At 42.0% G+C, this 11,424-nt stretch overlaps 1 pseudogene; it reads right to left on the reverse strand.

Moving 5' to 3' along the window:
• Positions 1-10,916: 10,916 nt before the first annotated feature.
• The window catches only part of LOC123184288 (gamma-gliadin-like), a 21,004-nt pseudogene continuing 20,496 nt past the window's right edge, over positions 10,917-11,424 (reverse strand).

Below are 11,424 nucleotides of genomic sequence, written 5' to 3' on the forward strand. Positions count from 1 at the left end.
GATCTTGATAACCCACAATCAAAGAATCAACGTTATGATAAGAGAGACTTTGTTGCTAGGAAACATGGTAAGGAAAGAGAGCCTTGGGTTCAGAAACCCATGCCTTTTCCTCCCAAACCATCCAAGAAAAAGGATGATGAGGATTTTGAGCACTTTGCTGAAATGATTAGACCTACCTTTTTGCGTATGCGATTAACTGATATGCTTAAAATGAATCCTTATGCTAAGTACATGAAAGAAATTGTTACTAATAAAAGAAAGATACCGGAAGCTGAAATTTCCACCATGCTTGCTAATTATACTTTTAAAGGTGGAATACCTAAGAAACTAGGAGATCCCGGAGTACCAACTATACCATGCTCCATTAAAAGAAATTATGTTAAAATTGCTTTATGTGATCTTGGAGTCGGTGTTAGTGTTATGCCTCTCTCTTTATATCATAGACTTGATTTGAATAAGTTGACACCTACTAAAATATCTTTGCAAATGGCTGATAAATCAACTGCTATACCTATCGGTATTTGTGAGGATGTGCCTGCTGTGGTTGCAAACGTTACTATTTTAATGGACTTTGTTATTCTTGATATTCCCGAGGACGATAGTATGTCTATTATTCTTGGAAGACCCTTTTTGAATACTGCAGGGGCTGTTATTGATTGCAACAAAGGCAATGTCACTTTTCATGTTAATGGTAATGAGCATACGGTACACTTTCCGAGGAAACAACCTCAAGTCCACAGTATCAATTCTATTGGAAAAATTCAATCGATTATTTTTGAAGGTTTTGAATTTCCTCTTCCTACTGTCAAAAGAAATATGATATTCTTATTATTGGGGATGTGCATATCCCCGTTGAGGTAACATAGTGTTATTCGAAATTCCTCCGGTTCCATGTTATTCGGAATGAGTTTGCTAACAAGACTTGATCAACCATGTTAACGGATTCCTTTTGATGAGCATGAGATGGATGAAACTAGAAGGCACAACTCTCCGTACCCTCCTTTTACTTTCTGTTATTTATATTAAATAAAATTAAAAGAAGTATTTTCCGTCTGTTATCTGATTTATCCGTGCAATATAAAATACCCCGAAAATAAAAGTTCTCCAAATGCCTTGAAATTTAAATATGATTTTTTCTGGAATATTTGAGAATATTTGGCACTAAGAACACAACACAGGGGGCATCCACCTGGCCACGAGAGTGGAGGGCGCGCCCTACCCCCCCTGTGCGTGCCCCTTGCCTCGTGGGCCCACGGTGGCCCTCCTCCACTTATTCCTGCACCCACACACTCCTTCCTCCCATAAACACGATTATCCAGTTCGAACCCAAGTCCAAGCTCATTTTGCTGCTATTTTCGATCTCCTTGCTCAAAGCACCTCTCACAAAACTGCTTGGGGGGATTGTTCCTTGGTATGCGACTCCTCCATTGGTCCAATTAGTTTTTGTTCTAGTGCTTTATTCATTGCAAATTTATGTTGTCTAGGTGCCCATGTTCCTGAGCTTGCATGTCAAATTTATGTGGTTCCAACTAGTTTTGATGCATGATATAGGCTCTAGGCACTTGTAGGAGTTGTTGCTATCAATTTTGTTGAGCTTGGCTCACTTTTATTTGAAGTTACTAAAAATTTCAGAATTTTTCAGAAAATAATGAAGAGATTTTTGAGGGGCTCATCAAGCCGAAGCTCGAAGGAAAAGCAAAATGAAAAAGCAGAGAGGCCCGAATATAATCTGCCTCGCACCGCAGAGGTTCGGCCGTGTGAATGGCCTTCCAATGATTTCTTGAGAGCAGTCGGGATTTATGATGATTTTTATGAATTGGCTGAGAATGTAGGCCTCACCGCCTTCCTCCATGACCAACGCGAACAATATCTCTTACTCACCAATATCTTTGTGCAAAACTTTCATTTCCATGCTAGGAGCTCACCACCTACGGTGGAGTTTTATTTGTATGATGAGCACAAGGAGATGTCACTTTACGATTTCTGTCGGGTTTGATTGATCCCTTTCGAGGGCACAATAGAGGAACCACACCGCGGTGATGTGGATGGGTTTATAGATACCATCACTGTAGGGGAAACGAGGAAGGTTTCCGATGCACGAATCACTAGCATACATTTTCCTGTTTTACGCTACTTTGCAATATTTGCTAGTCGTTGCTTAATTGGTCGCGAAAACTGTGGAAACCTTAGTGTTCCTGATATTATTATTTTGTTCCACGGTTTATTCTGTGATAAATCTGTTAGTATGGGCGGTATTATTGCTAAACGGTTAAGTCTCAACTGTACAAAGGGCCCCATCTTTGGAGGCATCTATGCTTCACGCCTAACTGCGCATTTTAACATACCTATTAAGCATTATGAGAAGGAAGAAAAATTGCTGCCCCTGTTTATTTAGATTATAAGAGTATGGTGGCACACGATTTTATTGTTAAGAATAGGAAAGGGGAGCTTAAATACAAATTGTTCTTTGATAAACATCATCCTGAGACTATTACCCTGCCTACTCCTTCCTTGTTTGATTTATCTCCAGGCAAGTACCTTGTTCCGTTAGAGGCTATTCACGCCTACCGGAACATTGCATCAGCCACAGAGCCAGAGTCGGAACCACTAGTTGATCCTCCACGACAGTCTAATTACCATTGGGATCCAGAAATGATAGCCACCAGTGGAAATCAGAGTCTTCTTCGCAGTACGACCCCAACTATTACTATGGATATCCGCCAGGCCAGCCGTGGCCATAGACCAACTTAGGTCAAAAGCCTAAACTTGGGGGAGTACGTATTTCCCGCCGACATTACATTCATGTTCGCACACTCATTGCTAGATGTCGGTGCTCATACTTTTTCATTGTATCATCCATGCTAGTTCATTTCCTTTTTAAGCTTTCTTCTTGTGTGTTTAATAAACCTTAAGAAAAACCAAAAAAACTAGTTGTAGCTTTTAGCTAGTTTTAATTTCCATGCTTGTAGTAGTAATTAAAAAGAAAACCCAAAAAAAGATTTCTTGTTCTTGTTTTGCTCGTTGGGAGCTTTCCCGTGTAAATAGTTTTATTTCTTTTCTTTGGGGGTCGATAGGAGAATACCATGATTAAATTGTTGAAGTGGCTCTTATATATATTTTTTATCTGACAAAAGAGCCCATATTGCCTTGTCTTCTCCAGTTTATTGAATGCTTGCAGATTCCAGCTTAGTCCAATGCACGCGCACTATTATTATTATCCACATCGTTCGGTCGTGCAAGTGAAAGGCAATTATGACAATATATGATGGACTGACTGAGATGAGAAAAGCTGGTATAAACTCAACCTCTCTTGTTTTTGTAAATATGATTAGTTCATCGTTCCTGATTCAGCCTATTATGAATAAACATGTTTGCAATGACAACTAGAGATCATAGTTTCTTGTGCCATGCTTGATTAGCTAGGAGCTTATAATGGTTTACCTTGCGTGCCAACATGCTATTAAAATGGTTGTGATGTGGTATGATAGGGTGGTATCCTCCTCTGAATGATTTGAGTGGCTTGACTTGGCACATGCTCACGCATGTAGTTGAAATAAAATCAACATATCCTCTACGATATTTATGTTCATGGGGAATTATATCCTACTCATGCTTGCATTTGGTGTTGATTAATTTTAATGCATGTTTATGAGTGTTGTCGCTCTCTAGCTGGTTGCTTCCCAGTCTTTTGCTAGCCTTCACCTGTACTAAGCGGGAATACTGCTTGTGCATCCAATCCCATAAACCCCAAAGTTATTCCATATGAGTCCACCATACCTACCTATTTACGGTATCTACCTGCCGTTCCAAGTAAATTTGTATGTGCCAAACTCTAAACCTTCAAATAAATATCATGTTTTGTATGCTCGAATAGCTCATGTATCAACTAGGGCTGTCTGTATCTTCCATGTTAGGCGGGTTATTCTCAAGAGGAGTGGACTCCGCTCCTCACTCACGAGAAAATGGCTGGTCACCGGGATGCCCAGTCCCATGCTTTATGCAAATCAAATCAAAATAATTGCAAACAAAACTCTCCCTAGGACTCTTGTTAGTTGGAGGCACTCGTTGTTTTGAGCAAGCCATGGATTGATGCTTGTTAGTGGAAGGGGAGTATAAACTTTACCATTCTGTTTGGGAACCGCCTATAATGTGTGTAGCATAGAATATATCGCCCTCTCTTGGTTGTTATGTTGACAATGAAAGTATACTGCTCAAAATATTATTCACCTCTATTTCAAAACCGAGCTCTGGCACCTCTACAAATCCCTGCTTCCCTCTGCGAAGGGCCTATCTATTTACTTTTATGTTGACTCATCATCCTCTTATTAAAAATCACAAGTTGGAGAGCACCGCTGTCATTTGCATTCATTACTGTTAGTTTACATTGAGTATGACTGGACTGGATCTCTTTTACCATGAATTACAATGTCTAGTCAGTCCTTGATCTTTAAAGGTGCTCTGCATTTATGTTTTGCGGTCTCAGAAAGGGCTAGCGAGATACCATCTTGTTATATCATATCATGATTGTTTTGAGAAAGTGTTGTCATCTGAGATTTATTATATTGCTCGCTAGTTGATTATGCCATTGATATGAGTAAACATGAGACCTAAATGTTATTGTGAATATGGTTAGTTCATAATCTTTGCTGAAAACTTGAATGCTGGCTCTACATATTTACAACAACAAGAGCAAACAGAGTTTGTAAAAGTTTTTCTTTATCACTTTCAGCTTATCAACTGAACTGCTTGAGGACAAGCAAAGGTTTAAGCTTTGGGCAGTTGATACGTCTTCGTCGTATCTACTTTTCCAAACACTTTTGCCCTTGTTTTGGACTCTAACTTGCATGATTTGAATGGAACTAGCCCGGACTTACGCTGTTTTCAGCAGAATTGCCATGGTGTTATTTTTGTGCAGATATAAAAGTTCTCGGAATGACCCGAAAATCAACGGAGAATTATTTTGGAATACATAAATAATACTGGAAGGAAGATCCACGTCAGGGGGGCCTCCACCTGTCCACGAGGGTGGGGGCGCGCCCTACCCCCCTGGTGCTACCTCTTGAGCACTGCGTTGGTTTTCCCTTGAAGAGGAAAGGGTGATGCAGTAAAGTAGCGTAAGTATTCCCCTCAGTTTTTGAGAACCAAGGTATCAATCCAGTAGGAGATCACGCTCGAGTCCCACGCACCTACACAACCAAATAAGAACCTCGCAACCAACGCGATAAAGGGGTTGTCAATCCCTTCACGGTCACTTACGAGAGTGAGATCTGATAGATATGGTAAGATAATATTTTGGTATTTTTATGATAAAGAGAAATAAAGATGCAAAGAAAAATAAACGGCAATAGAAATAACTAAGTATCACCTGGGCGCACCCCCTGCCTCGTGGGCCCCCTGACGCTCCACCAACCTCAACCCTGACTTCATATATTCACTTTCGGGGAGAAAAAACCAGAGAGAAAGATTCATCACATTTTACGATACGGAGCCGCCGCCAAGCCCTAAACTCTCTCGGGAGGGCTGATCTGGAGTCCGTTCGGGGCTCCGAAGAGGGGAATCCATCGCCATCATCATCATCAACCTTCCTCCATCACCAATTTCATGATGCTCACCGTCGTGCGTGCATAATTCCATCGTAGGCTTGCTGGACGGTGATGGGTTGGATGAGATTTATCATGTAATCGAGTTAGTTTTGTTAGGGTTTGATCCCTAGTATCCACTATGTTCTGAGATTGATGTTGCTATGACTTTGCTATGCTTAATGCTTGTCACTAGGGCCCGAGTGCCATGATTTCAGATCTGAACCTATTATGTTATCATCAATATATGAGCGTTCTTGATCCTATCTTGCAAGTCTATAGTCACCTACTATGTGTTATGATCCGGCAACCCCGAAGTGACAATAATCGGGACCACTCCTGGTGATGACCGTAGTTTGAGGAGTTCATGTATTCACTATGTGTTAATGCTTTGGTCCGGTACTCTATTAAAAGGAGGCCTTAATATCCCTTAGTTTCTGCTAGGACCCCGCTTCCACGGGAGGGTAGGACAAAAGATGTCATGCAAGTTCTTTTCCATAAGCACGTATGACTATATTCGGAATACATGCCTACATTACATTAATGAATTGGAGCTAGTTCTATGTCACCCTAGGTTATGATTGTTACATGATGAACCGCATCCGACATAATTCTCTATCACTGATCCATTGCCTACGAGCTTTCCATATATTGTTCTTCGCTTATTTACTTTTCCATTGCTATTGCTATCATCACTACAAAATACCAAAAACATTACTTTTGCTATCGTTACCTTTTGCTGCCGTTACCACTACTATCATATTACTTTGCTACTAAACACTTTGCTGCAGATATTAAGTTTCCAGGTGTGGTTGAATTGACAAGTCAGCTGCTAATAGTTGAGAATATTCTTTGGCTCCCCTTGTGTTGAATCAATAAATTTGGGTTGAATACTCTACCCTTGAAAACTGTTGCGATCCCCTATACTTGTGGGTTATCATTGCTCCTGCAGCGGGTCTTGCACATAGCGGTGCTTCCAGGACGTAATTCTTCTGTGTAGCAATGAGGATAATCCTCAAGTTACGGACCTAGTCCATGTAGTTGCTACCATCATCTTTCAACTTAGGTTTCTCTACGAACGCATTAAAATTCAAAGGGACATTAGCACGGGCCATTGATCTACAACAACATAGACATGCAAACTACTATCAGGTGCTAAGTTCATGATAAATTAAAGTTCAATTAATCATATTACTTAAGAACTCCCACTTAGATAGACATCCCTCTAGTCATCTAAATGATCACGTGATCCATATCAACTAAACCATGTCCGATCATCTCGTGAGATGGAGTAGTTTCAATGGTGAACATCACTATGTTGATCATATCTACTATATGATTCACGCTCGACCTTTCGGTCTCAGTGTTCCGAGGCCATATCTGCATATGCTAGGCTCGTCAAGTTTAACCCGAGTATTCTGCGTGTGCAAAACTGGCTTGCACCCGTTGTATGTGAACGTAGAGCTTATCACACCCGGTTATCACGTGGTGTCTCGGCACGACGAACTATAGCAATGGTGCATACTCAGAGAGAACACTTGTACCTTGAAATTTAGTGAGAGATCATCTTATAATGCTACCGCCGTACTAAGCAAAATAAGATGCATAAAGGATAAACATCACATGCAATCAAAATAAGTGATATGATATGGCCATCATCATCTTGTGCCTTTGATCTCCATCTCCAAAGAACCGTTATGATCACCATCATCACCGGCTTGACACCTTGATCTCCATCGTAGCATCGTTGTCATCTCGCCAACTATTGCTTCTACGACTATCGCTACCACTTAGTGATAACGTAAAGCAATTACATGGCGATTGCATTTCATACAATAAAGCGACAACCATAAGGCTCCTGCCAGTTGCCGATAACTTTTACAAAACATGATCATCTCATACAACAACTTATATATCATCACGCAAAAACAAGTTAGACGTCCTCTACTTTGTTGTTGCAAGTTTTACGTGGCTGCTACAGGCTTCTAGCAAGAACCGTTCTTATCTACGCATCAAAACCACAATGATTTTTCATCAAGTGTGTTGTTTTAACCTTCAACAAGGACCGGGCGTAGTCAAACTCGATTCAACTAAAGTTGGAGAAACAGACACCCAGTAGCCACCTGTGTGTGAAGCACCTCGATGGAACCAGTCTCATGAACGCGGTCATGTAATGTCGGCCTGAGCTGCTTCATCCAACAATACCGCCAAATCAAAGTAAGACGTTGCTGGTAAGAAGTATGACTATTATCGTCCACAACTCATTGTGTTCTACTCGTGCATATAACATCTACGCATAGACCTGGCTCGGATGTCATTGTTGGGGAACGTAGTATTTCAAAAAAAATCATACGATCACGCAAGATATATCTAGGAGAAGCATAGCAATGAGCGGGGAGAGTGTGTTCACGTACCCTCGTAGACCGAAAGCGGAAGCGTTTAGTAACACGGTTGATGTAGTCGAACGTCTTTGCGATCCAATCGATCCAAACACCAAACGTACGACACCTCCGCGTTCAGCACACGTTCAGCTTGATGACATCCCTCGAGCTCTTGATCCAGTTGAGGCCGAGGGATAGTTCCGTCAGCACGATGGCGTGGCGACGGTGATGATGAAGTTACCGGCGCAGGGCTTCGCCTAAGAACTACGACGATATGACCGAGGTGTGTAACTGTGGAGGGGGGCAACGCCCACGGCTAAGAGAAACTTGTGTCTTTGGGGTGCCCCCCTCCCACGTATATAAATGGGGGGAGGAGGCCGGCCCAAAGGGGGGCGCGCCACATGTTGGGGGTCCTACTAGGACTCCCTAGTCCTAGTAGGATTCCCCTCTCCTTTCCTTTTACGGAAGGGGGAAAGGGGGGAAGGAGAGGAGGGGAAGAGGGAAAGGGGGCACGCCCCCTCCCCTTCCTATTCGGACTCCACTTGGGGGGACGCGCACGCCTCCCCCTTGTGGGTTGTACCCTCTTCTCTCCCATGGCCCATAAGGCCCATGATTTCCCCCGGGGGGTTCCGGTAACCTCCCGGTACTCCAGAAAAATGCTCGAATCACTCGGAATCATTCTGATGTTTGAATGCAACCTTCCAATATATGAATCTTTACCTCTCGACCATTTCTGTGATCTCATCCGGGACTCCGGACAAACTTCAGTCATCAAATCACATAACTCATAATACAAATTGGCACGAACGTTAAGCATGCGGACCCTATGGGTTTGAGAACTATGTAGACATGACTGAGACACATCTCCGGTCATTAACCAATAGCGGAACCTGGATGCTCATATTGGCTCCTACATATTCTACGAAGATCTTTATCGGTCAAACCGCATAACAACATACGTAGTTCCCTTTGTCATATGTATGTTATTTGCCCGAGATCCGATCGTCGGTATCCCCATACCTAGTTCAATCTCGTTACCGTCAAGTATCTTTACTTGTTCCGTAATGCATCATCATGTAACTAACTCATTAGTCACATTGCTTGCAAGGCTTATAGTGATGTGCATTACCGAGAGGGCTTAGAGATACCTCTCTGATACACGAAGTGGCAAATCCTAATCTCGATCTATGCCAACTCAACAAACACCATCAGAGACACCTGTAGAGCATCTTTATAATCACCCAGTTACATTGTGACGTTTGATAGCACACTAAGTGTTCCTCCGGTATTCGGGAGTTGCATAATCTCATAGTCATAGGAACATGTATAAGTCATAAAGAAAGCAATAGCAATAAAATTAAACGATCATTATGCTAAGATAACGGATGGGTCTTGTCCATCACATCATTCTCTAATGATGTGATCCCGTTCATCAAATGACAACACATGTCTATGGTTAGGAAACTTAACCATCTTTGATTAACGAGCTAGTCTAGTAGAGGCATACTAGGGACACTCTGTTTGTCTATGTATTCACACATGTACTAAGTTTCTGGTTAATACAATTCTAGCATGAATAACAAAGATTTATCATGATATAAGGAAATATAAATAACAACTTTATTATTGCCTCTAGGGCATATTTCCTTCAGGAAGAGCATCGCGGGTGGGAGGGAGAAGGGGAATTAAGAGAGTGTGGGTTTGGGTTTGGGCCTCCGCGTGCTATGTGTACACATGTGTTGGTGGGTCGATAGTAGTGGTCCTGGGTTTATACCCCACGCTACTACTATGGCCTATCCCGGGGGTACGGTAGAGACCGCTTAGTAGTAGCGAGGGATTTATACCCCTCACTACTACTATCAACTTAGTAGTAGTGAGGGATTTATACCCCTCGCTACTACTATCAACTTAGTAGTAGTGAGGGATTTATACCCCTCGATACTACTATGGCCAGTCCCGGGGGGCACGGTGGAGACCACTTAGTAGTAGTGTGGGGTTTATACCCCTCGCTACTACTATCAACTTAGTAGTAGTGTGGGTTCTATACCCCTCGCTACCAATAATTAGCAGCAGTGTGGCCCATATACCCCTCGCTACGGTTAAGCATCTATCTATAAAGTATTTTCTAGTAGTGCATCGATGGCGGCGAAATCAGTCGTTCTGCTTGTTTTCCCTACTAGCTCTCTGACGTCCAGAACAAGTTTACGGTCATAAGGTGCAATAACCTTGCCTTCATGAGTGACACGATGACACGGGAACAGGCTTCCAAGCCTATGGTGTCGCATCATGTCGTGGTCTGCTAGACTTAGTGGACGAATGCTACTACAATATCGGTTGATCTCATACTACAATACCAAGGAAGACACGCAACTACTATATATATTTCTTCAAGTCAGTCAACACAAGTAAAATCTGGGAGTTCAACTGGTGCAGCTATGCAATGCTAATGGAGACAACACAATTCAACTTTAGCACTTCACACATAAGCAACACCACGTTCAATGGCACACACCTTAGAGTGTACCTATGGTGGTTGATTGGGCTATAAGAAATGTGAGTCCATGTGAAGATGCCAAATATAATAACACGGCTAATTACACATGCAGTGGCAGCAGCAACAAGTGCATGAATTCCACAAATGATCTAGGGTACACATGCAACTGTGTCCTTGAGTATGACAACAACCCTTATCTTCTAGACAAATGCATGGTATGCTACTAATTTATTTGCTAAATATTCCAATGAATTGTGTCCTTTACTTTGTACATACCCAATTATAATATTTTATTTTGCTAATACAATGTAGCCTTCAATTTAAACCAAGGTTTGCATCCATTAATTATGTTAGGTTCATATGACTTCACTACATAAATAGGTAGATAATGCATAAGACTGAGATTGTAGCTAGGGATGAAAATCTAAATACGGCATGAATCTAACAATTATGAGTAATGTCTTTGTGACAAGAACTTTCTTTGTCTTTTATTCCCATGTTTGAACTAGTATAGGTCAGGGTTACACATTATGGTGCACATCACTTTATTTGTCATCGTTACATTGAACACTCATTGACTAAACAACGATGATCCATCCGTCTTGTATTACAGGTCTTCATTTCATTGGCCACCGATGCTTGTAAGACTACTCCCAGATGGTTGTTGTTGTGGATATGGTTGTTGAGGTTGGTGTGGTTGCTGGGGGAATGGTTGTTGGGGTTGCTGGGAAATTGTTTGTTCTAGTTGCTGGGATAATTGTTGTTGGGGCTGCAGAAATGGTTGTTGTGGTTGTTGTGGTTGCAGGATGGAGGGTTGCTGGGAAAATGGTTGTTGCGGTCGTAGGGGGAATGGTTGTTGTGGTTGTAGAGGGAAAGGTTGTTGTGGTTGTTGAGGGAATGGTTGTTGTGGTTGTTGGGGGAATGATTGTTGTGGTTGCAGGGGGAATGGTTGTTGTGGTTGCTGGGGGAA

The sequence above is a fragment of the Triticum aestivum genome, chromosome 1A (genome assembly GCF_018294505.1).
Source record: "Triticum aestivum cultivar Chinese Spring chromosome 1A, IWGSC CS RefSeq v2.1, whole genome shotgun sequence".
Lineage (NCBI taxonomy): Eukaryota > Viridiplantae > Streptophyta > Magnoliopsida > Poales > Poaceae > Triticum > Triticum aestivum.